Genomic DNA, 26,800 nt, shown 5'->3' with positions numbered 1-26,800 from the left:
TATCTAACTCGGTATTTCCTAGCCAGTGTGCCTCCAGCTGTTGCAAAACTACAACTCTCAGCATGTACTGATTGCCAAAGGGAATACTGGGAGATGTAGTTATGCAACAGCTATAGGCACGCAAGTACAACTCCCAGCATGCCTAGACAGCCTTTTGCTGTTCCTGAATGCTGGGAGTTGTAGTTTTGCAAGATTTAGAGGGGTTCAGGCTGGAGATCACTGACAGTGGTCTCTAAACTGTAGCCCTCCAGATGTTGCAAAACTACAAATCTCAGCATGCTAAGACAGCAAACAGCTGTCAAGGCATGGTGGGAGTTGTAGTTTTGCAACATCTGGAGGGCCACAGTTTAGAGACCACTCTCCAAACTGTCGCCCTGCAGATGTTGCTAGGCAACAGACTCCTGGACACGCCACCGCCATGATCACCGCCGCCGGGTAAGTGACCGCCGCCGCCGCTACCCCCCGCTGTGCCCGGACACCGATAGGTGGGCATAGTGGGGGGAACCGAACTTTAACCCCCCCGCCCCCAGTCTGCTATTGGTCGGTTCGCTCCGCCGATCAATAGCAGGGACAGGATGGGGTGGCACCAGGGGCGTACCTAGAGCATTTTGCACCCGGGGCGGACCCTTTGTTTGGCACCCCCCCCCCACACACACACACATGCACCCCCCCTTAATTACACCCCCTCACTCCCCTCCCCCCAGGACTGACAACACTCGGGGCCCCCGGACCAAAAAAAAAGCAAGGGCCCCTGCTAGGCTCTGCAGCTCGTCAACAACCTTCTGCCACGCTCCTATTCCACCCAAATCCCACACACAATAAACTAAAATGTATATATGTAAGAAACACTTTAATGTAGGTAAATTTCCATGACTAATAATACTGGTATACAAGGAGTAAATATATACCACCACACAATAACTGGATAATACCGCCATACTGTACTGAGAAAACCACTATACACAAAGCAGTATACTATAAAGAATCTGTATATAATATAAGTGATTATATACAGGACTGTCACGATTCGGCTGGCAGGAGGTGGATCCTCTGTGCCAGAGAGGGATTGGCGTGGACCGTGCTAGTGGACCGGTTCTAAGTTACTACTGGTTTTCACCAGAGCCCGCCGCAAAGCGGGATGGTCTTGCAGCGGCGGTAGTAACCAGGTCGTATCCACTAGCAACGGCTCAACCTCTCTGACTGCTGAAGATAGGCGCGGTACAAGGGAGTAGACAAGAGCAAGGTCGGACGTAGCAGAAGGTCAGGGCAGGCAGCAAGGATCGTAGTCAGGGGCAACGGCAGGAGGTCTGGAACACAGGCTAGGAACACACAAGGGAACGCTTTCACTGGCACAATGGCAACAAGATCCGGCGAGGGAGTGCAGGGGAAGTGAGGTATACATAGGGAGTGCACAGGTGAACACACTAATTAGACCAACTGCGCCAATCAGCGGCGCAGTGGCCCTTTAAATCGCAGAGACCCGGCGCGCGCGCCCTAGGGAGCGGGGCCGCGCGCGCCGGGACAGGACCGACGGAGAGCGAGTCAGGTACGGGAGCCGGGGTGCGCATCGCGAGCGGGCGCCACCCGCATCGCGAATCGCATCCCGGCTGGAGGCGGTATCGCAGCGCACCCGGTCAGTGGATCTGACCGGGGCGCTGCAGTAGCGAGGATGTGGCGAGCGCTCCGGGGAGGAGCGGGGACCCGGAGCGCTCGGCGTAACAGTACCCCCCCCCTTGGGTCTCCCCCTCTTCTTGGGGCCTGAGAACCTGAGGACCAGACTTTTGTCAAGGATGTTGTCCTCAGGTTCCCAGGATCTCTCTTCAGGACCACAGCCCTCCCAATCGACTAAAAAATTTTTTTTCCCTCTGACCGTCTTGGAGGCCAGTATCTCCTTAACTGAGAAGATGTCAGAAGAACCGGAAACAGGAGTGGGGGAAACAAGTTTGGGAGAGAAACGGTTGATGATGAGTGGTTTAAGGAGAGAGACATGAAAGGCATTGGGAATACGAAGAGAAGGAGGAAGAAGAAGTTTGTAAGAGACAGGGTTAATCTGGCACAAGACTTTGAAAGGACCAAGATAGCGTGGTCCCAGTTTGTAACTGGGGACACGAAAGCGGACATATTTAGCGGAGAGCCATACCTTGTCTCCGGGAGCAAAAATGGGGGGAGCTCTTCTTTTCTTATCGGCAAACTTTTTCATGCGAGATGAAGCCTGTAAAAGAGAATTTTGGGTCTCTTTCCATATGGTGGAAAGATCACGAGTCACTTAATCTACAGCGGGCAAACCAGAGGACAAGGGAATAGGGAGGGGGGGAAGAGGGTGACGGCCGTACACCACGAAAAATGGGGATTTAGCAGAAGATTCAGAGACTCTAAAGTTGTACGAGAATTCGGCCCAAGGTAGAAGATCTGCCCAGTCATCCTGGCGGGAGGAAACAAAATGCCGTAAATAGTCACCCAGGACCTGGTTAATTCTTTCTACTTGCCCATTGGATTGAGGATGATAAGCAGAAGAGAAGTTTAATTTAATCTTGAGTTGTTTACAGAGAGCTCTCCAGAATTTTGACACGAATTGGACGCCTCTATCCGAGACAATCTGCGTGGGCAACCCGTGAAGACGAAAAATGTGTACAAAAAATTGTTTTGCCAAGTGAGGCGCTGAAGGAAGACCAGGAAGAGGAATAAAATGTGCCATCTTGGAAAATCGATCAACGACCACCTAAACAACAGTGTTGCCACGGGATGGGGGTAGGTCTGTAATAAAGTCCATACCAATCAGAGACCAAGGCTGTTCGGGGACAGGCAGAGGGTGAAGGAGACCAGCAGGCTTCTGGCGAGGAGTCTTATCCCGGGCACAGACAGTACAGGCCCGCACAAAATCAACAACATCTGTTTCCAGAGTCGGCCACCAATAGAAACGAGAGATGAGTTGCAAGGACTTTTTGATGCCCGCATGGCCTGCGAGGTGGGAGGAGTGACCCCATTTGAGAATCCCGAGACGCTGGCGTGGAGAAACAAAGGTCTTCCCTGGAGGAGTTTGCCTGATGGAGGCTGGAGAAGAGGAGATCAGACAGTCAGGAGGAATGATGTGTTGCGGAGAGACCTCTACTTCCGAGGCATCCGAGGAACGAGAGAGAGCATCGGCCCTAATGTTCTTGTCGGCAGGGCGAAAATGAATTTCAAAGTTAAAACGGGCAAAGAACAACGACCACCTGGCCTGGCGAGGATTCAGCCGTTGGGCAGACTGGAGATAGGAGAGATTCTTGTGATCGGTGAAAATGATAACTGGAAATTTTGATCCCTCCAGCAGATGCCTCCATTCCTTAAGTGCCAATTTAATGGCCAGTAGTTCTCGATCCCCGATGGAGTAGTTCCTCTCCGCCGGAGAGAAGGTCCTAGAAAAAAAAACACAAGTAACAGCATGCCCGGAAGAATTTTTTTGTAGAATGACCGCTCCAGCTCCCACTGAGGAGGCATCAACCTCCAATAGGAAGGGTTTAGATGGGTCAGGTCTGGAGAGCACGGGAGCCGAAGAAAAGGCAGACTTGAGCCGTTTAAAGGCGTCTTCCGCTTGAGGAGACCAGGACTTAGGATTGGCATTCTTTTTGGTTAAAGCCACGATAGGAGCCACAATAGTGGAAAAATGTGGAATAAATTGTCTGTAATAATTGGCGAACCCCAAAAAACGTTGGATAGCACGGAGTCCGGAGGGGCGTGGCCAATCTAAGACGGCAGAGAGTTTATCTGGGTCCATTTGTAGTCCCTGGCCAGAGACCAAGTATCCTAGGAAAGGAAGAGATTGGCATTCAAACAGACATTTCTCCATTTTGGCATAAAGTTGATTGTCTCGAAGTCTCTGAAGAACCATGCGGACATGCTGGCGATGTTCTTCTAAGTTGGCAGAAAAAATCAGAATATCGTCCAGATACACAACAACACAGGAATATAAGAGATCACGAAAAATTTCATTAACAAAGTCTTGGAAGACGGCAGGGGCGTTGCACAGGCCAAAGGGCATGACCAGATACTCAAAGTGTCCATCTCTGGTGTTAAATGCAGTCTTCCATTCGTCCCCCTCCCTGATGCGGATGAGATTATATGCACCTCTTAAGTCCAGTTTGGTAAAGATGTGGGCACCTTGAAGGCGATCAAAGAGTTCAGAGATAAGAGGTAGGGGGTAGCGTTTCTTTACCGTGATTTTATTAAGTCCGCGGTAATCAATGCAAGGACGTAGGGAGCCATCTTTTTTGGACACAAAGAAAAATCCAGCTCCAGCAGGAGAGGAGGATTTGCGGATAAACCCCTTTTTTAAATTTTCCTGGATGTATTCAGACATAGCAAGAGTCTCTGGGGCGGACAGAGGGTAAATTCTGCCCCGGGGTGGAGTAGTGCCCGGGAGGAGGTCAATAGGACAGTCAAAAGGCCTGTGAGGGGGTAAAGTCTCAGCTTGCTTTTTGCAAAATACGTCAGCATAGTCCATATAAGCCTTAGGGAGACCGGTTACAGGAGGAACCACAGGGTCACGGCAGGGAGTACTGGGAACCGGTTTAAGACAGTCCTTGAAACAAGAAGTACCCCAGCTCTTGATCTCTCCTGTGGACCAATCAAGGGTTGGGGAATGGTGTTGAAGCCACGGTAGTCCAAGGAGAATTTCAGAAGTGCAGTTGGAGAGGACCAAAAACTAAATTTTTTCGTGATGAGGTCCGATGCACATTAGGAGGGGTTCCGTGCGGTAACACACGGCACAGTCCAATCTTTCATTGTTAACACAATTGATGTAGAGGGGTCTGGCGAGACTGGTCACCGGGATGTTCAACCTGTTGATGAGAGAGGCCAAAATAAAATTTCCTGCAGATCCGGAATCCAAGAAGGCCTTAGTAGAGAAGGAGAAGGTAGAGGCAGATATCCGCACAGGCACAGTAAGCAGAGTTGACATCAAGAACTGTCTCACCTTTGTGCGGAGTCAGCGTACGTCTTTCCAGGCGGGGAGGACGGATAGGACAATCCTTCAGGAAGTGTTCGGTACCGGCACAGTACAGGCAGAGATTCTCCATGCGGCGTCGTGTCCTCTCTTGAGGTGTCAGGCGAGACCGGTCAACTTGCATAGCCTCCACGGCGGGAGGCACAGGAACGGATTGCAGAGGACCAGAGGAGAGAGGAGCCGGGGAGAAAAAACGCCTCGTGCGAACAAAGTCCATATCCTGGCGGAGCTCCTGACGCCTTTCGGAAAAACGCATGTCAATGCGAGTGGCAAGATGAATGAGTTCATGTAGGTTAGCAGGAATTTCTCGTGCGGCCAGAACATCTTTAATGTTGCTGGATAGGCCTTTTTTAAAGGTCGCGCAGAGGGCCTCATTATTCCAGGATAATTCGGAAGCAAGAATACGGAATTGGATGGCGTACTCGCCAACGGAAGAATTACCCTGGACCAGGTTCAGCAGGGCAGTCTCAGCAGAAGAGGCTCGGGCAGGTTCCTCAAAGACACTTCGAATTTCCGAGAAGAAGGAGTGTACAGAGGCAGTGACGGGGTCATTGCGGTCCCAGAGCGGTGTGGCCCATGACAGAGCTTTCCCAGACAGAAGGCTGACTACGAAAGCCACCTTAGACCTTTCAGTAGGAAACTGGTCCGACATCATCTCCAAGTGCAGGGAACATTGTGAAAGAAAGCCATGGCAAAACTTAGAGTCCCCATCAAATTTATCCGGCAAGGAAAGTCGTAGGCCGGAAGCGGCCACTCGCTGCGGAGGAGGTGCAGGAGCTGGCGGAGGAGATGATTGCTGAAGCTGTGGTAGTAGCTGCTGTAGCATCACGGTCAGTTGAGACAGCTGGTGGCCTTGTTGCGCTATCTGTTGCGACTGCTGGGCGACCACCGTGGTGAGGTCGGCGACAACTGGCAGTGGAACTTCAGCGGGATCCATGGCCGGATCTACTGTCACGATTCGGCTGGCAGGAGGTGGATCCTCTGTGCCAGAGAGGGATTGGCGTGGACCGTGCTAGTGGACCGTGTTGGTGGACCGGTTCTAAGTCACTACTGGTTTTCACCAGAGCCCGCCGCAAAGCGGGATGGTCTTGCAGCGGCGGTAGCAACCAGGTCGTATCCACTAGCAACTGCTCAACCTCTCTGACTGCTGAAGATAGGCGCGGTACAAGGGAGTAGACAAGAGCAAGGTCGGACGTAGCAGAAGGTCGGGGCAGGCAACAAGGATCGTAGTCAGGGGCAACGGCAGGAGGTCTGGAACAAGGCTAGGAACACACAAGGGAACGCTTTCACTGGCACAATGGCAACAAGATCCGGCGAGGGAGTGCAGGGGAAGTGAGGTATACATAGGGAGTGCACAGGTGAACACACTAATTAGACCAACTGCGCCAATCAGCGGCGCAGTGGCCCTTTAAATCGCAGAGACCCGGCGCGCGCGCGCCCTAGGGAGCGGGGCCGCGCGCGCCGGGACAGGACCGACGGAGAGCGAGTCAGGTACGGGAGCCGGGGTGCGCATCGCGAGCGGGCGCCACCCGCATCGCGAATCGCATCCCGGCTGGAGGCGGTATCGCAGCGCACCCGGTCAGTGGATCTGACCGGGGGCGCTGCAGTAGCGAGGATGTGGCGAGCGCTCCGGGGAGGAGCGGGGACCCGGAGCGCTCGGCGTAACAAGGACCATATGGCGATAGATATCAGCTGTACACAGGATGTGTATACCATCTAAGTGATTATATACAGGACCATATGGCGGTAGATATCAGCTGTACACAGGATCTGTACACCATATAAGTGATTGCAGTTACATTTTGGGACTCACAATTACATCTTTTCTGATCAGCGGCGTCCTCTTTCCTTTTCTTCTCCGTCTGGATCAGACCGCCATGTGGATCTCTTAACATCTGCAGGAAAAAACATGTCAGACTCTGCATATATTCAGTGGCCTCCTCTACACAATCTTCCCATCTATAGGCCCACAAACTGTAATAATGCCCTCCTTGGTGTCCTGCAGAGTAAAAGGGCAGGTAGGTAGGTAGCCAGGCAACTCCCTCTTTCCCATAGGTATATGCAGAGTTACACCCCCCCCCCTCTTTCCCATAGGTATATGCAGAGTTACACCCCCTCTCTTTCCCATAGGTATATGCAGAGCTACGCTACACCCCCCCTTTCCCATAGGTATATGCAGAGTTACACCCCCCCTCTTTCCCATAGGTATATGCAGAGTTACACCCCCCTCTCTTTCCCATAGGTATATGCAGAGCTACGCTACACCCCCCCCTTTCCCATAGGTATATGCAGATTTACACCCCCCCTCTTTCCCATAGGTATATGCAGAGCTAAACCCCCCCCCCCTCTTCCCCATAGGTATATGCAGAGTTACACCCCCCTCTCTTTCCCATAGGTATATCTAGGGCTGGGCGGTATACCGGTTCATACCAAATACCAAATTTTTTGGGCTGCACAATATGGATTTGCCCCCATACCGCAATACCGGTTGGGGCCCCTCCCCCTCGGGAATGTATTATCAGCCTAGCACACCGCTGTCCCCACATCGGGGAACTAATCCTATGTTACCCGCCAGCACTGTTCTGCTCCCCCCAATTAATGATCAGCCCAGCGGGGTACTACTCACATATGTCAAGCACTACCCTCCTCCTCTTTGTTTGGGGCCGCCGGGCGCTGGAACTCTATCTGTACGCCAGTGGTCTCCAACCTGCAGACCTCCAGATGCTGCAAAACTACAACTCCCAGCATGCCCGGACAGCCAGCGATGGAACTCTCTGTACGCCAGTGGTCTCCACCCTGCGGACCTCCAGTTGTTGCAAAACTACAACTCCCAGCATTCCTGGACAGCCAACAGCTGGAGATCTGCAGGTTTGAGACCACTGCTGTACGCTGTATACCTATGCCCGGGCTGCAAAAGATACAGAAAATAAACTTTTAACTCACCCACGTCGCTGGGGATGGGAACGCCGGACAGCCGTCAGCCTATCACCGGCCAGAGCGATGCCCCTGCCAGTGATAGGCTGAGCCCACTGTCATGTATGAAGCCGTATACAGTGTACGCCAGTGGTCTCAAACCTGCGGACCTCCAGCTGTTGCAAAACTACAACTCCCAGCATGCCCGGACAGCCAACGGCTGTGCGGGCATGCTGGGAGTTGTAGTTTTGCAACAACTGGAGGTCCGCAGATTGGAGACCACTGGCGTACAGTGAGTTCCATCGCTGGCGGCCCCCAACAAAGAGGAGGAGGGCAGTGCTTGACATATGTGAGTAGCACCCAGCTGGGCTGATCATTAATTGGGGGGAGCAGAACAGTGCTGGCGGGTCACATGATTTTGGGGGGGGGGGGGGAAGCCGAACACCACACGCGGGTCACATGATAGGGGCGGGGGGGGGAGTCAGAACAGCGCTGGCGGGTCACGTGATACACATATATGGTCATACCGCCCAGCCCTAGGTATATGCAGAGCACCCCCCTCTCCCCCTTCCCTAGAGGTATATGCAGAGCACCCCCCTCCCTCCCTTCCCTATAGGTAAATGCAGAGCACCCCCCTCTCCCCCCCTTCCCTATAGGTAAATGCAGAGCACCCCCCCTCTCCCCCCCTTCCCTATAGGTAAATGCAGAGCAACCCCCCCCTCTCCCCCCTTCCCTATAGGTAAATGCAGAGTACCACCCTCCCCCCCTTCCCCTATAGGTATATGCAAAGCATCCCCCCTCTCCCCCTCTCCCCTATAGGTAAATGCAGAGCACCCCCCCTCTCCTCCCCCCTTCCCTATAGGTAAATGCAGAGCACCCACCCCCTCCCTCTCCCCCCTTCCCTATAGGTAAATGCAGAGAACCCCCTCTCCCCCCCTTCCCTATAGGTAAATGCAGAGCACCCACCCCTCCCTCTCCCCCCCTTCCCTATAGGTAAATGCAGAGCACCCCCCACCCTCTCTCCCCCCCTTCCCTATAGGTAAATGCAGAGCACCCCCCTCTCTCCCCCCCTTCCCTATAGGTAAATGCAGAGCACCCCCCACTCTCTCCCCCTTCCCTATAGGTAAATGCAGAGCACCCCCCCTCTCCCCCCCTTCCCTATAGGTAAATGCAGAGCACCCCCCCCTCCCTCCCCCCCCTTCCCTATAGGTAAATGCAGAGCACCCCCCCTCTCCCCCCGTTCCCTGTAGGTAAACGCAGAGCACCCCCCTCTCCCCCCTTCCCTATAGGTAAATGCAGAGCACCCTCCCCTCTCCCCCCCTTCCCTATAGGTAAATGCAGAGAACCCCCCTCTCCCCCCCTTCCCTATAGGTAAATACAGAGCACCCACCCCTCCCTCTCCCCCCTTCCCTATAGGTAAATGCAGAGCACCCCCCCTCCCTCTCCCCCCCTTCCCTATAGGTAAATGCAGAGCACCCCCTCTCTCCCCCCCCTTCCCTATAGGTAAATGCAGAGCACCCCCCCCCCTCTCTCCCCCTTCCCTATAGGTAAATGCAGAGCACCCCCCCTCTACCCCCCCTTCCCTATAGGTAAATGCAGAGCACCCCCCCTCCCTCCCCCCCTTCCCTATAGGTAAATGCAGAGCACCCCCCTCTCCCCCTGTTCCTTGTAGGTAAACGCAGAGCACCCCCCTCTCCCCCCTTCCCTATAGGTAAATGCAGAGCACCCCCCTCTCCCCCCTTCCCTATAGGTAAATGCAGAGCACCCCCCTCTCCCCCCCTTCGCTATAGGTAAATTCAGAGCACCCCCCTCTCCTCCCCTTCCCTATAGGTAAATGCAGAGCACCCCCACCACCTCCCTCTCCCCCCTTCCCTATAGGTAAATGCAGAGAACCCCCTCTCCTCCCCCCTTCCCTATAGGTAAATGCAGAGCACCCACCCCTCCCTCTCCCCCCCTTCCCTATAGGTAAATGCAGAGCACCCACCCCTCCCTCTCCCACCCTTCCCTATAGGTAAATGCAGAGCACCCACCCCTCCCTCTCCCCCCCTTCCCTATAGGTAAATGCAGAGCACCCACCCCTCCCTCTCCCCCCCTTCCCTATAGGTAAATGCAGAGCACCCCCCCCTCCCTCTCCCCCCCTTCCCTATAGGTAAATGCAGAGCACCCCCCTCTCTCCCCCCCTTCCCTATAGGTAAATGCAGAGCACCCCCCCTCTCTCCCCCTTCCCTATAGGTAAATGCAGAGCACCCCCCTCTCCCCCCTTCCCTATAGGTAATTGCAGAGCACCCCCCCTCCCTCCCCCCCCTTCCCTATAGGTAAATGCAGAGCACCCCCCCCTCTCCCCCCGTTCCCTGTAGGTAAACGCAGAGCACCCCCCTCTCCCCCCTTCCCTATAGGTAAATGCAGAGCACCTCCCTCTCCCCCCTTCCCTATAGGTAAATGCAGAGAACCCCCTCTCCCCCCTTCCCTATAGGTAAATGCAGAGCACCCACCCCTCCCTCTCCCCCCTTCCCTATAGGTAAATGCAGAGCACCCCCCCTCCCTCTCCCCCCCTTCCCTATAGGTAAATGCAGAGCACCCCCCCTCTCTCCCCCCCCTTCCCTATAGGTAAATGCAGAGCACCCCCCTCTCTCTCCCCCTTCCCTATAGGTAAATGCAGAGCACCCCCCCTCTCCCCCCCTTCCCTATAGGTAAATGCAGAGCACTCCCCCTCCCTCCCCCCCTTCCCTATAGGTAAATGCAGAGCACCCCCCCTCTCCCCCCGTTCCCTGTAGGTAAACGCAGAGCACCCCCCTCTCCCCCCTTCCCTATAGGTAAATGCAGAGCACCCCCCTCTCCCCCCTTCCCTATAGGTAAATGCAGAGCACCCCCTCTCCCCCCCCTTCGCTATAGGTAAATTCAGAGCACCCCCCCTCTCCTCCCCTTCCCTATAGGTAAATGCAGAGCACCCCCACCACCTCCCTCTCCCCCCCCCTTCCCTATAGGTAAATGCAGAGCACCCACCCCTCCCTCTCCCCCCCTTCCCTATAGGTAAATGCAGAGCACCCACCCCTCCCTCTCCCCCCCTTCCCTATAGGTAAATGCAGAGCACCCCCCCTCCCTCTCCCCCCCTTCCCTATAGGTAAATGCAGAGCACCCCCCTCCCCCCCCTTCCCTATAGGTAAATGCAGAGCACCCCCCTCTCTCCCCCTTCCCTATAGGTAAATGCAGAGCACCCCCCCTCACCCCCCTTCCCTATAGGTAAATGCAGAGCACCCCCCCTCCCTCCCCCCTTCCCTATAGGTAAATGCAGAGCACCCCTCCCTCTCCCCCCTTCCCTATAGGTAAATGCAGAGCACCTCCCTCTCCCCCCCTTCCCTATAGGTAAATGCAGAGAACCCCCTCTCCCCCCTTCCCTATAGGTAAATGCAGAGCACCCACCCCTCCCTCTCCCCCCTTCCCTATAGGTAAATGCAGAGCACCCCCCCTCCCTCCCCCCCTTCCCTATAGGTAAATGCAGAGCACCCCCCCTCTCCCCCCGTTCCCTATAGGTAAACGCAGAGCACCCCCCTCTCCCCCCCTTCCCTATAGGTAAATGCAGAGCACCTCCCTCTCCCCCCCTTCCCTATAGGTAAATGCAGAGAACCCCCTCTCCCCCCTTCCCTATAGGTAAATGCAGAGCACCCCCCTCTCTCCCCCCCCCTTCCCTATAGGTAAATGCAGAGCACCCCCCCTCTCTCCCCCTTCCCTATAGGTAAATGCAGAGCACCCCCCCTCTCCCCCCCTTCCCTATAGGTAAATGCAGAGCACCCCCCCCCTCCCTCCCCCCCTTCCCTATAGGTAAATGCAGAGCACCCCCCTCTCCCCCCGTTCCCTGTAGGTAAACGCAGAGCACCCCCCTCTCCCCCCTTCCCTATAGGTAAATGCAGAGCACCCCCCTCTCCCCCCTTCCCTATAGGTAAATGCAGAGCACCCCCTCTCCCCCCCTTCGCTATAGGTAAATTCAGAGCACCCCCCCTCTCCTCCCCTTCCCTATAGGTAAATGCAGAGCACCCCCACCACCTCCCTCTCCCCCCCTTCCCTATAGGTAAATGCAGAGAACCCCCTCTCCCCCCCTTCCCTATAGGTAAATGCAGAGCACCCACCCCTCCCTCTCCCCTCCTTCCCTATAGGTAAATGCAGAGCACCCACCCCTCCCTCTCCCCCCCTTCCCTATAGGTAAATGCAGAGCACCCCCCTCTCTCCCCCCTTCCCTTTAGGTAAATGCAGAGCACCCCCCCTCTCTCCCCCTTCCCTATAGGTAAATGCAGAGCACCCCCCTCTCCCCCCGTTCCCTGTAGGTAAACGCAGAGCACCCCCCTCTCCCCCCTTCCCTATAGGTAAATGCAGAGCACCCCCCTCTCCCCCCTTCCCTATAGGTAAATGCAGAGCACCCCCTCTCCCCCCCTTCGCTATAGGTAAATTCAGAGCACCCCCCCTCTCCTCCCCTTCCCTATAGGTAAATGCAGAGCACCCCCACCACCTCCCTCTCCCCCCCTTCCCTATAGGTAAATGCAGAGAACCCCCTCTCCCCCCCCTTCCCTATAGGTAAATGCAGAGCACCCACCCCTCCCTCTCCCCTCCTTCCCTATAGGTAAATGCAGAGCACCCACCCCTCCCTCTCCCCCCCTTCCCTATAGGTAAATGCAGAGCACCCCCCTCTCTCCCCCCTTCCCTATAGGTAAATGCAGAGCACCCCCCCTCTCTCCCCCTTCCCTATAGGTAAATGCAGAGCACCCCCCTCTCCCCCTCCCTATAGGTAAATGCAGAGCACCCACCCCTCCCTCTCCCCCCCCTTCCCTATAGGTAAATGCAGAGCACCCCCTCTCTCCCCCCCCTTCCCTGTAGGTAAACGCAGAGCACCCCCCTCTCCCCCCTTCCCTATAGGTAAATGCAGAGCACCCCCCCTCTCCCCCCTTCCCTATAGGTAAATGCAGAGCATCCCCCCTCTCCTCCCCTTCCCCATGGGTAAATGCAGAGCACCCCCCCTCTCCTCCCCTTCCCTATAGGTAAATGCAGAGCACCCCCCTCTCTCCTCCCCTTCCCTATAGGTAAATGCAGAACACCTCCCCCTCTCTCCCCCTTCCCTATAGGTAAATGCAGAGCACCCACCCCCTCTCTCCCCCCTTCCCTATAGGTAAATGCAGAGCAGCCCTCCCTCTCCCCCCCTTCCCCATGGGTATATATAGAGTAATCCCCCCCCCTCCCCCTAGGTATATGTAGAGTAACACTCCCCCTCTCCCTCTCCCCCCTTCCCCATAGGTAAATGTAGAGCAAAAAATAAAAATAAAAAAGGATGCTCACCTGATGTCCCACGCAGCGATCTCCTCAGCTGCAGAGCCGCATCTTCTCCCCACCACAGTACAGGCGCAGATGAGTGACGTCACCGGTGCCTGTACTGCGTGCTGCGTGGGGGCGGAGGTCACGTCTCCTCTGTGTAGCTACAGATGCGGCTCACACAGAGGGGACGCCTTCTCCTGTATGTGCGTGTATAGCGCATACAGGAGAAGGCACCTCTGTCTGCTGGGGATCTGGGACGAGTGTCCCGGACCTCAGCGGCGGCGGCGGCGGCGGCGGTGGGTCAATCCGCCCCTGGCACCCCCCTTGAGAGTGGAACCCGGGACGGGCCGCCCCCCCCCCCTGCCCCCCCCCCCCTTGGTACGCCACTGGGTGGCACCCCTGCCAGCTCACTCCTATCTCTTCATGGGGATCGAGGGTCTCTTGGACACCCTCAATCCCCCTTATTTTATCGCGGCACCGCCGTCAGAGCTGATCACGGCATCTATGGGGTTAATGCTGCCGGTACCGGCGCGATCGCGGCCCTGGCAGCTGCGGTGGGACTCCGGCTGTGATTGACAGCTGAGTCCCGCCGGCGGCAGAGCAGGAGATCGCTTGGACGTATGCATACGTCCAATAGCGGGAAGGGGTTAAGGTCCCGGGGTTTTTCCGTTTTTGCATTTTCGTTTTTTGCTCCTTGCCTTTAAAAAATCATAACTCTTTCAATTTTGCACCTAAAAATCCATATTATGGCTTATTTTTTGCGCCACCAATTCTACTTTGTAATGACGTCAGTCATTGTGCCCAAAAATCCACGGTGAAACGGAAAAAAAATCATTGTAAGACAAAATTGAAAAAAAAAATGCAGTTTTGTAACTTTTGGGGGCTTCCGTTTCTACGTAGTACATGTTTTGGTAAATATGACACCTTATCTTTATTCTGTAGGTTCATACGATTACAATGATCTCCTACTTATATAGGTGATTTTGTCGCACTTCTGGAAAAAATCATAACTACATGCAGGAAAATTAATAGGTTTAAAATTGTCATTTCTGACCCCTATAACTTTTTTATTTTTCCGTGTATGGGGCGGTATGAGGGCTCATTGTTTGCGCCGTGATCTGAAGTTTTTAACGGTACCATTTTTGCATTGATAGGATTTATTGATCGCTTTTTATTCATGATCTCTTATACTGATCATTATTATCCCATAGGAGACTATAACACTGCACACACTGATCTCTTATACTGATCATTATTATCCCATAGGAGACTATAACACTGCACACACTGATCTCTTATACTGATCATTGTTATCCCATAGGAGAATATAACACTGCACACACTGATCTCTTATACTGATCATTGTTATCCCATAGGGACATATAACACTGCACACAATGATCTCTTATACTGATCATTATTATCCCAAAGGAGACTATAACACTGCACACACTGATCTCTTATACTGATCATTGTTAACCCATATGGACCTATAACACTGCACACACTGATCTCTTATACTGATCAATGTTATCCCATAGGAGACTATAACACTGCACACACTGATCTCTTATACTGATCATTATTATCCCATTGGAGTCTATAACACTGCACACACTGATCTCTTATACTGATCAGTATTATCCCATAGGGACCTATAACACTGCACACACTGATCTCTTATACTGATCATTATTATCCCATAGGGACCTATAACACTGCACACACTGATCTCTTATACTGATCATTGTTATCCCATAGGGACCTATAACACTGCACACACTGATCTCTTATACTGATCATTGTTATCCCATAGGGACCTATAACACTGCACACACTGCTCTCTTATACTGATCATTATTATCCCATACGGACCTATAACATTGCACACACTGATCTCTTATACTGATCATTATTATCCCATAGGGACCTATAACACTGCACACACTGATCTCTTATACTGATCATTGTTATCCCATAGGGACCTATAACACTGCACACACTGATCTCTTATACTGATCATTGTTATCCCATAGGGACCTATAACACTGCACACACTGATCTCTTATACTGATCATTATTATCCCATAGGGACCTATAACACTACACACACTGATCTCTTATACTGATCATTGTTATCCCATAGGGACCTATAACACTGCACACACTGCTCTCTTATACTGATCATTATTATCCCATACGGACCTATAACATTGCACACACTGATCTCTTATACTGATCATTATTATCCCATAGGGACCTATACCACTGCACACACTGATCTCTTATACTGATCATTGTTATCCCATAGGGACCTATAACACTGCACACACTGATCTCTTATACTGATCATTGTTATCCCATAGGGACCTATAACACTGCACACACTGATCTCTTATACTGATCATTATTATCCCATAGGAGACTATAACACTGCACACACTGATCTCTTATACTGATCATTATTATCCCATAGGGACCTATAACACTGCACACACTGATCTCTTATACTGATCATTGTTATCCCATAGGGACCTATAACACTGCACACACTGATCTCTTATACTGATCATTGTTATCCCATAGGGACCTATAACACTGCACACACTGATCTCTTATACTGATCATTATCCCATAGGAGAATATAACACTGCACACACTGATCTCTTATACTGATCATTGTTATCCAATAGGGGATTTTAACACTGCACACACTGATCTCTTATACTGATCATTATTATCCCATAGGAGTCTATAACACTGCACACACTGATCTCTTATACTGATCATTATTATCCCATAGGGACTTATAACACTGCACACACTGATCTCTTATACTGATCATTATTATCCCATAGGAGTCTATAACACTGCACACACTGATCTCTTATACTGATCATTATTATCCCATAGGAACCTATAACACTGCTGACACTGATCTCTTATACTGATCATTATTATCCCATAGGGACCTATAACACTGCACACACTGATCTCTTATACTGATCATTGTTATCCCATAGGGACCTATAACACTGCACACACTGATCTCTTATACTGATCATTGTTATCCCATAGGGACCTATAACACTGCACACACTGATCTCTTATACTGATCATTATTATCCCATAAGAGACTATAACACTGCACACACTGATCTCTTATACTGATCATTATTATCCCATAGGGACCTATAACACTGCACACACTGATCTCTTATACTGATCATTGTTATCCCATAGGGACCTATAACACTGCACACACTGATCTCTTATACTGATCATTGTTATCCCATAGGGACCTATAACACTGCACACACTGATCTCTTATACTGATCATTATTATTCCATAGGGACCTATAACACTGCACACACTGAGGTCTTATACTGATCATTATTACCCCATAGGGACCTATAACACTGCACACACTGATCTCTTATACTGATCATTATCCCATAGGAGACTATAACACTGCACACACTGATCTCTTATACTGATCATTATTATCCCATAGGAGACTATAACACTGTACACACTGATCTCTTATACTTATCATTATCCCATAGGGACCTATAACACTGCACACACTGATCTCTTATACTGATCAATATTATCCCATAGGGACCTATAACACTGCACACACTGATCTCTTATACTGATCATTATTATCCCTTAGGAGTCTATAACACTGCACACACTGATCTCTTATACTGATCATTATTATCCCATAGGAGACTATAACACTGCACACACTGATCTCTTATACTGATCATTGTTATCCAATAGGGGATTTTAACACTGCACACACTGATCTCTTATACTGATCATTATTATCCCATAGGAGTCTATAACACTGCACACACTGATCTCTTATACTGATCATTATTATCCCATAGGGACCTATAACACTGCTTACACTGATCTCTTATACTGATCATTATTATCCCATAGGGACCTATAACACTGCACACACTGATCTCTTATACTGATCATTATTATCCCATAGGAGACTATAACACTGCACACACTGATCTCTTATACTGATCGTTATTATCCCATAGGGACCTATAACACTGCACACACTGATCTCTTATACTGATCATTATTATCCCATAGGAGACTATAACACTGCACACACTGATCTCTTATACTGATCATTATTATCCCATAGGAGTCTATAACACTGCACACACTGATCTCTTATACTGATCATTATTATCCCATAGGGACCTATAACACTGCTGACACTGATCTCTTATACTGATCATTATTATCCCATAGGGACGTATAACACTGCACACACTGATCTCTTATACTGATCATTGTTATCCCATAGGGACCTATAACACTGCACACACTGATCTCTTATACTGATCATTATTATCCCATAGGAGACTATAACACTGCACACACTGATCTCTTATACTGATCATTATTATCCCATAGGGACCTATAACACTGCACACACTGATCTCTTATACTGATCATTGTTATCCCATAGGGACCTATAACACTGCACACACTGATCTCTTATACTGATCATTGTTATCCCATAGGGACCTATAACACTGCACACACTGATCTCTTATACTGATCATTATCCCATAGGAGAATATAACACTGCACACACTGATCTCTTATACTGATCATTGTTATCCAATAGGGGATTTTAACACTGCACACACTGATCTCTTATACTGATCATTATTATCCCATAGGAGTCTATAACACTGCACACACTGATCTCTTATACTGATCATTATTATCCCATAGGGACTTATAACACTGCACACACTGATCTCTTATACTGATCATTATTATCCCATAGGAGTCTATAACACTGCACACACTGATCTCTTATACTGATCATTATTATCCCATAGGAACCTATAACACTGCTGACACTGATCTCTTATACTGATCATTATTATCCCATAGGGACCTATAACACTGCACACACTGATCTCTTATACTGATCATTGTTATCCCATAGGGACCTATAACACTGCACACACTGATCTCTTATACTGATCATTGTTATCCCATAGGGACCTATAACACTGCACACACTGATCTCTTATACTGATCATTATTATCCCATAAGAGACTATAACACTGCACACACTGATCTCTTATACTGATCATTATTATCCCATAGGGACCTATAACACTGCACACACTGATCTCTTATACTGATCATTGTTATCCCATAGGGACCTATAACACTGCACACACTGATTTCTTATACTGATCATTGTTATCCCATAGGGACCTATAACACTGCACACACTGATCTCTTATACTGATCATTATTATTCCATAGGGACCTATAACACTGCACACACTGAGGTCTTATACTGATCATTATTACCCCATAGGGACCTATAACACTGCACACACTGATCTCTTATACTGATCATTATCCCATAGGAGACTATAACACTGCACACACTGATCTCTTATACTGATCATTATTATCCCATAGGAGACTATAACACTGTACACACTGATCTCTTATACTTATCATTATCCCATAGGGACCTATAACACTGCACACACTGATCTCTTATAGTGATCATTATTATCCCTTAGGAGTCTATAACACTGCACACACTGATCTCTTATACTGATCATTATTATCCCATAGGAGACTATAACACTGCACACACTGATCTCTTATACTGATCATTGTTATCCAATAGGGGATTTTAACACTGCACACACTGATCTCTTATACTGATCATTATTATCCCATAGGAGTCTATAACACTGCACACACTGATCTCTTATACTGATCATTATTATCCCATAGGGACCTATAACACTGCTGACACTGATCTCTTATACTGATCATTATTATCCCATAGGGACCTATAACACTGCACACACTGATCTCTTATACTGATCATTATTATCCCATAGGAGACTATAACACTGCACACACTGATCTCTTATACTGATCGTTATTATCCCATAGGGACCTATAACACTGCACACACTGATCTCTTATACTGATCATTATTATCCCATAGGAGACTATAACACTGCACACACTGATCTCTTATACTGATCATTATTATCCCATAGGAGTCTATAACACTGCACACACTGATCTCTTATACTGATCATTATTATCCCATAGGGACCTATAACACTGCTGACACTGATCTCTTATACTGATCATTATTATCCCATAGGGACGTATAACACTGCACACACTGATCTCTTATACTGATCATTGTTATCCCATAGGGACCTATAACACTGCACACACTGATCTCTTATACTGATCATTATTATCCCATAGGGACCTATAACACTGCTGACACTGATCTCTTATACTGATCATTATTATCCCATAGGGACCTATAACACTGCACACACTGATCTCTTATACTGATCATTATTATCCTATAGGGACCTATAACACTGCACACATTGATCTCTTATACTGATCATTGTTATCCCATAGGGACCTATAACACTGCACACACTGATCTCTTATACTGATCATTATTATTCCATAGGAACCTATAACACTGCACACACTGATCTCTTATACTGATCATTATTATCCCATAGGGACCTATAACACTGCACACACTGATCTCTTATACTGATCATTATTATCCCATAGGAGACTATAACACTGCACACACTGATCTCTTATACTGATCGTTATTATCCCATAGGGACCTATAACACTGCACACACTGATCTCTTATACTGATCATTGTTATCCAATAGGGGATTATAACACTGCACAAACTGATCTCTTATACTAGTCATTATTATCCCATAGGGACCTATAACACTGCACACACTGATCTCTTATACTGATCATTGTTATCCCATAGGGACCTATAACACTGCACACACTGATCTCTTATACTGACCATTATTATCCCATAGGGACCTATAACACTGCACACACTGATCTCTTATACTGATCATTGTTATCCCATAGGGACCAATAACACTGCACACACTGATCTCTTATACTGATCATTGTTATCCCATAGGAACCTATAACACTGCACACACTGATCTCTTATACTGATCATTATTATCCCATAGGGACCTATAACACTGCACACACTGATCTATTATACTGATCATTATTATCCCATAGGGACCTATAACACTGCACACACTGATCTCTTATACTGATCATTATTATCCCATAGGAGACTATAACACTGCACACACTGATCTCTTATACTGATCATTATTATCCCATAGGGAACTATAACACTGCACACACTGATCTCTTATACTGATCATTGTTATCCAATAATGGATTATAACACTGCACACACTGATCTCTTATACTGATCATTGTTATCCCATAGGGACCTATAACACTGCACACACTGATCTCTTATACTGATCATTTATATCCCATAGGGACCTTTAACACTACACACACTGATCTCTTATACTGATCATTGTTATCCCATAGGGACCTATAACACTGCACACACTGATCTCTTATACTGATCATTGTTATCCCATAGGTACCTATAACACTGCACACACTGTTCTCTTATACTGATCATTGTTATCCCATAGGGACCTATAACACTGCACACACTGATCTATTATACTGATCATTATTATCCCATAGGGACCTATAACACTGTACACACTGATCTCTTATACTGATCATTATTATCCCATAGGGACCTATAACACTGCATACACTGATCTCTTATACTGATCATTATTATCCCATAGGAGACTATAACACTGCACACACTGATCTCTTATACTGATCATTATTATCCCATAGGGATCTATAACACTGCACACACTGATCTCTTATACTGATCATTATTATCCTATAGGAGACTATAACACTGCAAACACTGATCTCTTATACTGATCATTATTATCCCATAGGAGACTATAACACTGCACACTCTGATCTCTTAAACTGATCATTATTATCCCATAGGGACCTATAACACTGTACACACTGATCTCTTATACTGATCATTATTATCCCATCGGAGACTATAACACTGCACACACTGATCTCTTATACTGATCATTATTATCCCATAGGGATCTATAACACTGCACACACTGATCTCTTATACTGATCATTATTATCCTATAGGAGACTATAACACTGCACACACTGATCTCTTATACTGATCATTATTATCCCATAGGAGACTATAACACTGCACACACTGATCTCTTATACTGATCATTGTTATCCCATAGGAGACTATAACACTGCACACACTGATCTCTTATACTGATCATTATTATCCCATAGGGACCTATAACACTGCACACACTGATCTCTTATACTGATCATTATTATCCCATAGGGACCTATAACACTGCACACACTGATCTCTTATACTGATCATTGTTATCCCATAGGGACCTATAACACTGCACATGCTGATCTCTTAGACTGATCATTGTTATCCCATAGGAGACTATAACACTGCACACACTGATCTCTTATACTGATCATTGTTATCCCATAGGGACCTATAACACTGCACACACTGATCTCTTATACTGATCATTATTATCCCATAGGGACCTATAACACTGCACACACTGATCTCTTATACTGATCATTGTTATCCCATAGGGACCTATAACACTGCACACACTGATCTCTTATACTGATCATTATTATCCCATAGGGACCGATAACACTGCACACACTGATCTCTTATACTGATCATTATTATCCCATAGGGACCTATAACACTGCACACACTGATCTCTTGTACTGATCATTATTATCCCATAGGGACCTATAACACTGCACACACTGATCTCTTATACTGATCATTATTATCCCATAGGAGACTATAACACTGCACACACTGATCTCTTATACTGATCATTAATATCCCATGGGGACCTATAACACTGCACACACTGATCTCTTATACTGATCATTGTTATCCCATAGGGACCTATAACACTGCACACACTGATCTCTTATACTGATCATTATTATCCCATAGGAGACTATAACACTGCACACACTGATCTCTTATACTGATCATTATTATCCCATAGGGACCTATAACACTGCACACACTGATCTCTTATACTGATCATTGTTATCCCATAGGAGACTATAACACTGCACACACTGATCTCTTATACTGATCATTGTTATCCCATAGGGACCTATAACACTGCACACACTGATCTCTTATACTGATCATTATTATCCCATAGGGACCTATAACACTGCACACACTGATCTCTTATACTGATCATTGTTATCCCATAGGGACCTATAACACTGCACACACTGATCTCTTATACTGATCATTATTATCACATAGGGACCGATAACACTGCACACACTGATCTCTTATACTGATCATTGTTATCCCATAGGCACCTATAACACTGCACACACTGATCTCTTATACTGATCATTATTATCCCACAGGGACCTATAACACTGCACACACTGATCTTTTATACTGATCATTATTATCCCATAGGAGACTATAACACTGCACACACTGATCTCTTATACTGATAATTATTATCCCATGGGGACCTATAACACTGCACACACTGATCTCTTATACTGATCATTGTTATCCCATAGGGACCTACAACACTGCACACACTGATCTCTTATACTGATCATTATTATCCCATAGGAGACTATAACACTGCACACACTGATCTCTTATACTGATCATTATTATCCCATAGGGACCTATAACACTGCACACACTGATCTCTTATACTGATCATTATTATCCCATAGGGACCTACAACACTGCATGCACTGATCTCTTATACTGATCATTATTATCCCATAGGGACCTATAACACTGCACACACTGATCTCTTATACTGATCATTGTTATCCCATAGGGACCTATAACACTGCACACACTGATCTCTTATACTGATCATTATTATCCCATAGGAGACTATAACACTGCACACACTGATCTCTTATACTGATCATTATTATCCCATAGGATCCTATAACACTGCACACACTGATCTCTTATACTGATCATTATTATCCCATTGGAGACTATAACACTGGACACACTGATCTCTTATACTGATCATTGTTATCCCATAGGAGACTATAACACTGCACACACTGATCTCTTATACTGATCATTGTTATCCCATAGCAGACTATATCACTGTTACGCCGAGCGCTCCGCGTCCCCGCTCCTCCCCGGAGCGCTCGCAACTTCCTCGCATTTGCAGCGCCCCGGTCAGACCTGCTGACCGGGTGCGCTGCAATGTCTCTCTCAGCCGGGATGCGATTCGCGATGCGGGAGGCGCCCGCTCGCGATGCGCATCCCGGCGCCCGTACCTGACTCGCTCCCCGTCGGTCTTGTCCCGACGCGCGCGGCCCCGCTCCTTAGGGCGCGCGCGCGCCGGGTCTCTGCAATTTAAAGGGCCACTGCGCCACTGATTGGCACAGCAGGCTTAATTAGTCTGATCACCTGTGCACTTCCCTATGTATACCTCACTTCCCCTGCACTCCCTCGCCGGATCTTGTTGCCATTGTGCCAGTGAAAGCGTTCCCTTGTGTGTTCCTAGCCTGTGTTCCAGACCTCCTGCCGTTGCCCCTGACTACGATCCTTGCTGCCTGCCCCGACCTTCTGCTACGTCCGACCTTGCTCTTGTCTACTCCCTTGTACCGCGCTTATCTTCAGCAGTCAGAGAGGTTGAGCCGTTGCTGGTGGATACGACCTGGTTGCTACCGCCGCTGCAAGACCATCCCGCTTTGCGGCGGGCTCTGGTGAATACCAGTAGCAACTTAGAACCGGTCCACCAACACGGTCCACGCCAATCCCTCTCTGGCACAGAGGATCCACCTCCAGCCAGCCGAATCGTGACAGTAGATCCGGCCATGGATCCCGCTGAAGTTCCACTGCCAGTTGTCGCCGACCTCACCACGGTGGTCGCCCAGCAGTCGCAACAGATAGCGCAACAAGGCCACCAGCTGTCTCAACTGACCGTGATGCTACAGCAGCTACTACCACAGCTTCAGCAATCATCTCCTCCGCCAGCTCCTGCACCTCCTCCGCAGCGAGTGGCCGCTTCTGGTCTACGACTATCCTTGCCGGATAAATTTGATGGGGACTCTAAGTTTTGCCGTGGCTTTCTTTCACAATGTTCCCTGCACTTGGAGATGATGTCGGACCAGTTTAATACTGAAAGGTCTAAGGTGGCTTTCGTAGTCAGCCTTCTGTCTGGGAAAGCCCTGTCATGGGCCACACCGCTCTGGGACCGCAATGACCCCGTCACTGCCTCTGTACACTCCTTCTTCACGGAGATTCGAAGTGTCTTTGAGGAACCTGCCCGAGCCTCTTCTGCTGAGACTGCCCTGCTGAACCTGGTCCAGGGTAATTCTTCTGTTGGCGAGTACGCCATCCAATTCCGTACTCTTGCCTCCGAATTATCCTGGAATAACGAGGCCCTCTGCGCGACCTTTAAAAAAGGCCTATCCAGCAACATTAAAGATGTGCTGGCCGCACGAGAAATTCCTGCTAACCTGCATGAACTTATTCATCTTGCCACCCGCATTGACATGCGTTTTTCCGAAAGGCGTCAGGAGCTCCGCCAGGATATGGACTTTGTTCGCATGAGGCGGTTTCTCTCCCCGGCTCCTCTCTCCTCTGGTCCTCTGCAATCCGTTCCTGTGCCTCCCGCCGTGGAGGCTATGCAAGTTGACCGGTCTCGCTTGACACCTCAAGAGAGGACACGACACCGCATGGAGAATCTGTGCCTGTACTGTGCCGGTACCGAACACTTCCTGAAGGATTGTCCTATCCGTCCTCCCCGCCTGGAAAGACGTACGCTGACTCCGCACAAGGGTGAGACAGTCCTTGATGTCAACTCTGCTTCTCCACGTCTTACTGTGCCTGTGCGGATATCTTCTTCTACCTTCTCCTTCTCTGCTACGGCCTTCTTGGATTCCGGATCTGCAGGAAATTTTATTTTGGCCTCTCTCATCAACAGGTTCAACATCCCGGTGACCAGTCTCGCCAGACCCCTCTACATCAATTGTGTTAACAATGAAAGATTGGACTGTACCGTGCGTTACCGCACGGAACCTCTCCTAATGTGCATCGGACCTCATCACGAAAAAATTGAATTTTTGGTCCTCTCCAACTGCACTTCTGAAATTCTTCTTGGATTACCGTGGCTTCAACGCCATTCCCCAACCCTTGATTGGTCCACAGGAGAAATCAAGAGCTGTGGTACTTCTTGTTTCAAGGACTGTCTTAAACCGGTTCCCAGTACTCCCTGCCGTGACCCTGTGGTTCCCCCTGTATCCGGTCTTCCTAAGGCTTATATGGACTATGCTGACGTCTTTTGCAAGAAGCAAGCTGAGACTTTACCTCCTCACAGGCCTTATGACTGTCCTATTGACCTCCTCCCAGGCACTACTCCACCCCGGGGCAGAATCTATCCTCTGTCTGCTCCAGAGACTCTTGTCATGTCAGAGTACATCCAGGAAAATTTAAAAAAGGGCTTTATCCGCAAATCCTCCTCTCCTGCCGGAGCTGGATTTTTTTTTGTGTCCAAAAAAGATGGCTCCCTACGTCCTTGCATTGATTACCGCGGACTTAATAAAATCACGGTAAAAAAACGCTACCCCTTACCTCTTATCTCTGAACTCTTTGATCGCCTACAAGGTGCCCACATCTTTACCAAACTGGACTTAAGAGGTGCTTATAATCCCATCCGCATCAGGGAGGGGGACGAATGGAAAACGGCATTTAACACCAGAGATGGACACTTTGAGTATCTGGTCATGCCCTTTGGCCTGTGCAACGCCCCTGCCGTCTTCCAAGACTTTGTTAATGACATTTTTCGTGATCTCCTATATTCCTGTGTTGTGGTTTATCTGGACGATATTCTGATTTTTTCTGCCAACTTAGAAGAACACCGCCAGCATGTCCGCATGGTTCTTCAGAGACTTCGGGACAATCAACTTTATGCCAAAATGGAGAAATGTCTATTTGAATGTCAATCTCTTCCTTTCCTAGGATACTTGGTCTCTGGCCAGGGACTACAAATGGACCCAGATAAACTCTCTGCCGTCTTAGATTGGCCACGCCCCTCCGGACTCCGTGCTATCCAGCGTTTTTTGGGGTTTGCCAATTATTACAGACAAATTATTACACACTTTTCCACTATTGTGGCTCCTATTGTGGCTTTAACCAAGAAAAATGCCAATCCTAAGTCCTGGTCTCCACAAGCGGAAGACGCATTTAAACAGCTCAAGTCTGCCTTTTCTTCTGTTCCCGTGCTCTCCAGACCTGACCCATCTAAACCCTTCCTATTGGAGGTTGATGCCTCCTCGGTGGGAGCTGGAGCTGTCCTTCTACAGAAAAATTCTTCCGGGCATGCTGTTACTTGTGTTTTTTTTTCTAGGACCTTCTCTCCAGCGGAGAGAAATTACTCCATCGGGGATCGAGAACTACTGGCCATTAAATTGGCGCTTGAGGAATGGAGGCATCTGCTGGAGGGATCAAAATTTCCAATTATCATATACACTGATCACAAGAATCTCTCCTATCTCCAGTCTGCCCAACGGCTGAACCCTCGCCAGGCCAGGT

General features: G+C 48.8%; 1 protein-coding gene across 1 annotated transcript in view; it reads right to left on the bottom strand.

Moving 5' to 3' along the window:
- LOC130324279 (asialoglycoprotein receptor 1-like) overlaps nt 1-13,255 on the bottom strand; it is a 47,585-nt gene extending 34,330 nt beyond the window's left edge. Inside the window, exons 1-2 of the mRNA XM_056553228.1 lie at nt 13,217-13,255; nt 6,795-6,876 (exon numbers count right to left, since the gene is read on the bottom strand). The gene's annotated coding sequence lies outside the window, so the exon portion shown is untranslated. The remainder of the gene's footprint in view (nt 1-6,794; nt 6,877-13,216) is intronic.
- Nucleotides 13,256-26,800: the final 13,545 nt, after the last annotated feature.

Source organism: Hyla sarda, unplaced genomic scaffold (assembly GCF_029499605.1).
Source record: "Hyla sarda isolate aHylSar1 unplaced genomic scaffold, aHylSar1.hap1 scaffold_262, whole genome shotgun sequence".
Lineage (NCBI taxonomy): Eukaryota > Metazoa > Chordata > Amphibia > Anura > Hylidae > Hyla > Hyla sarda.
The sequence above is the reverse complement of the archived record's forward strand: the minus strand, read 5'-3'. Positions and strand labels throughout refer to the sequence as shown.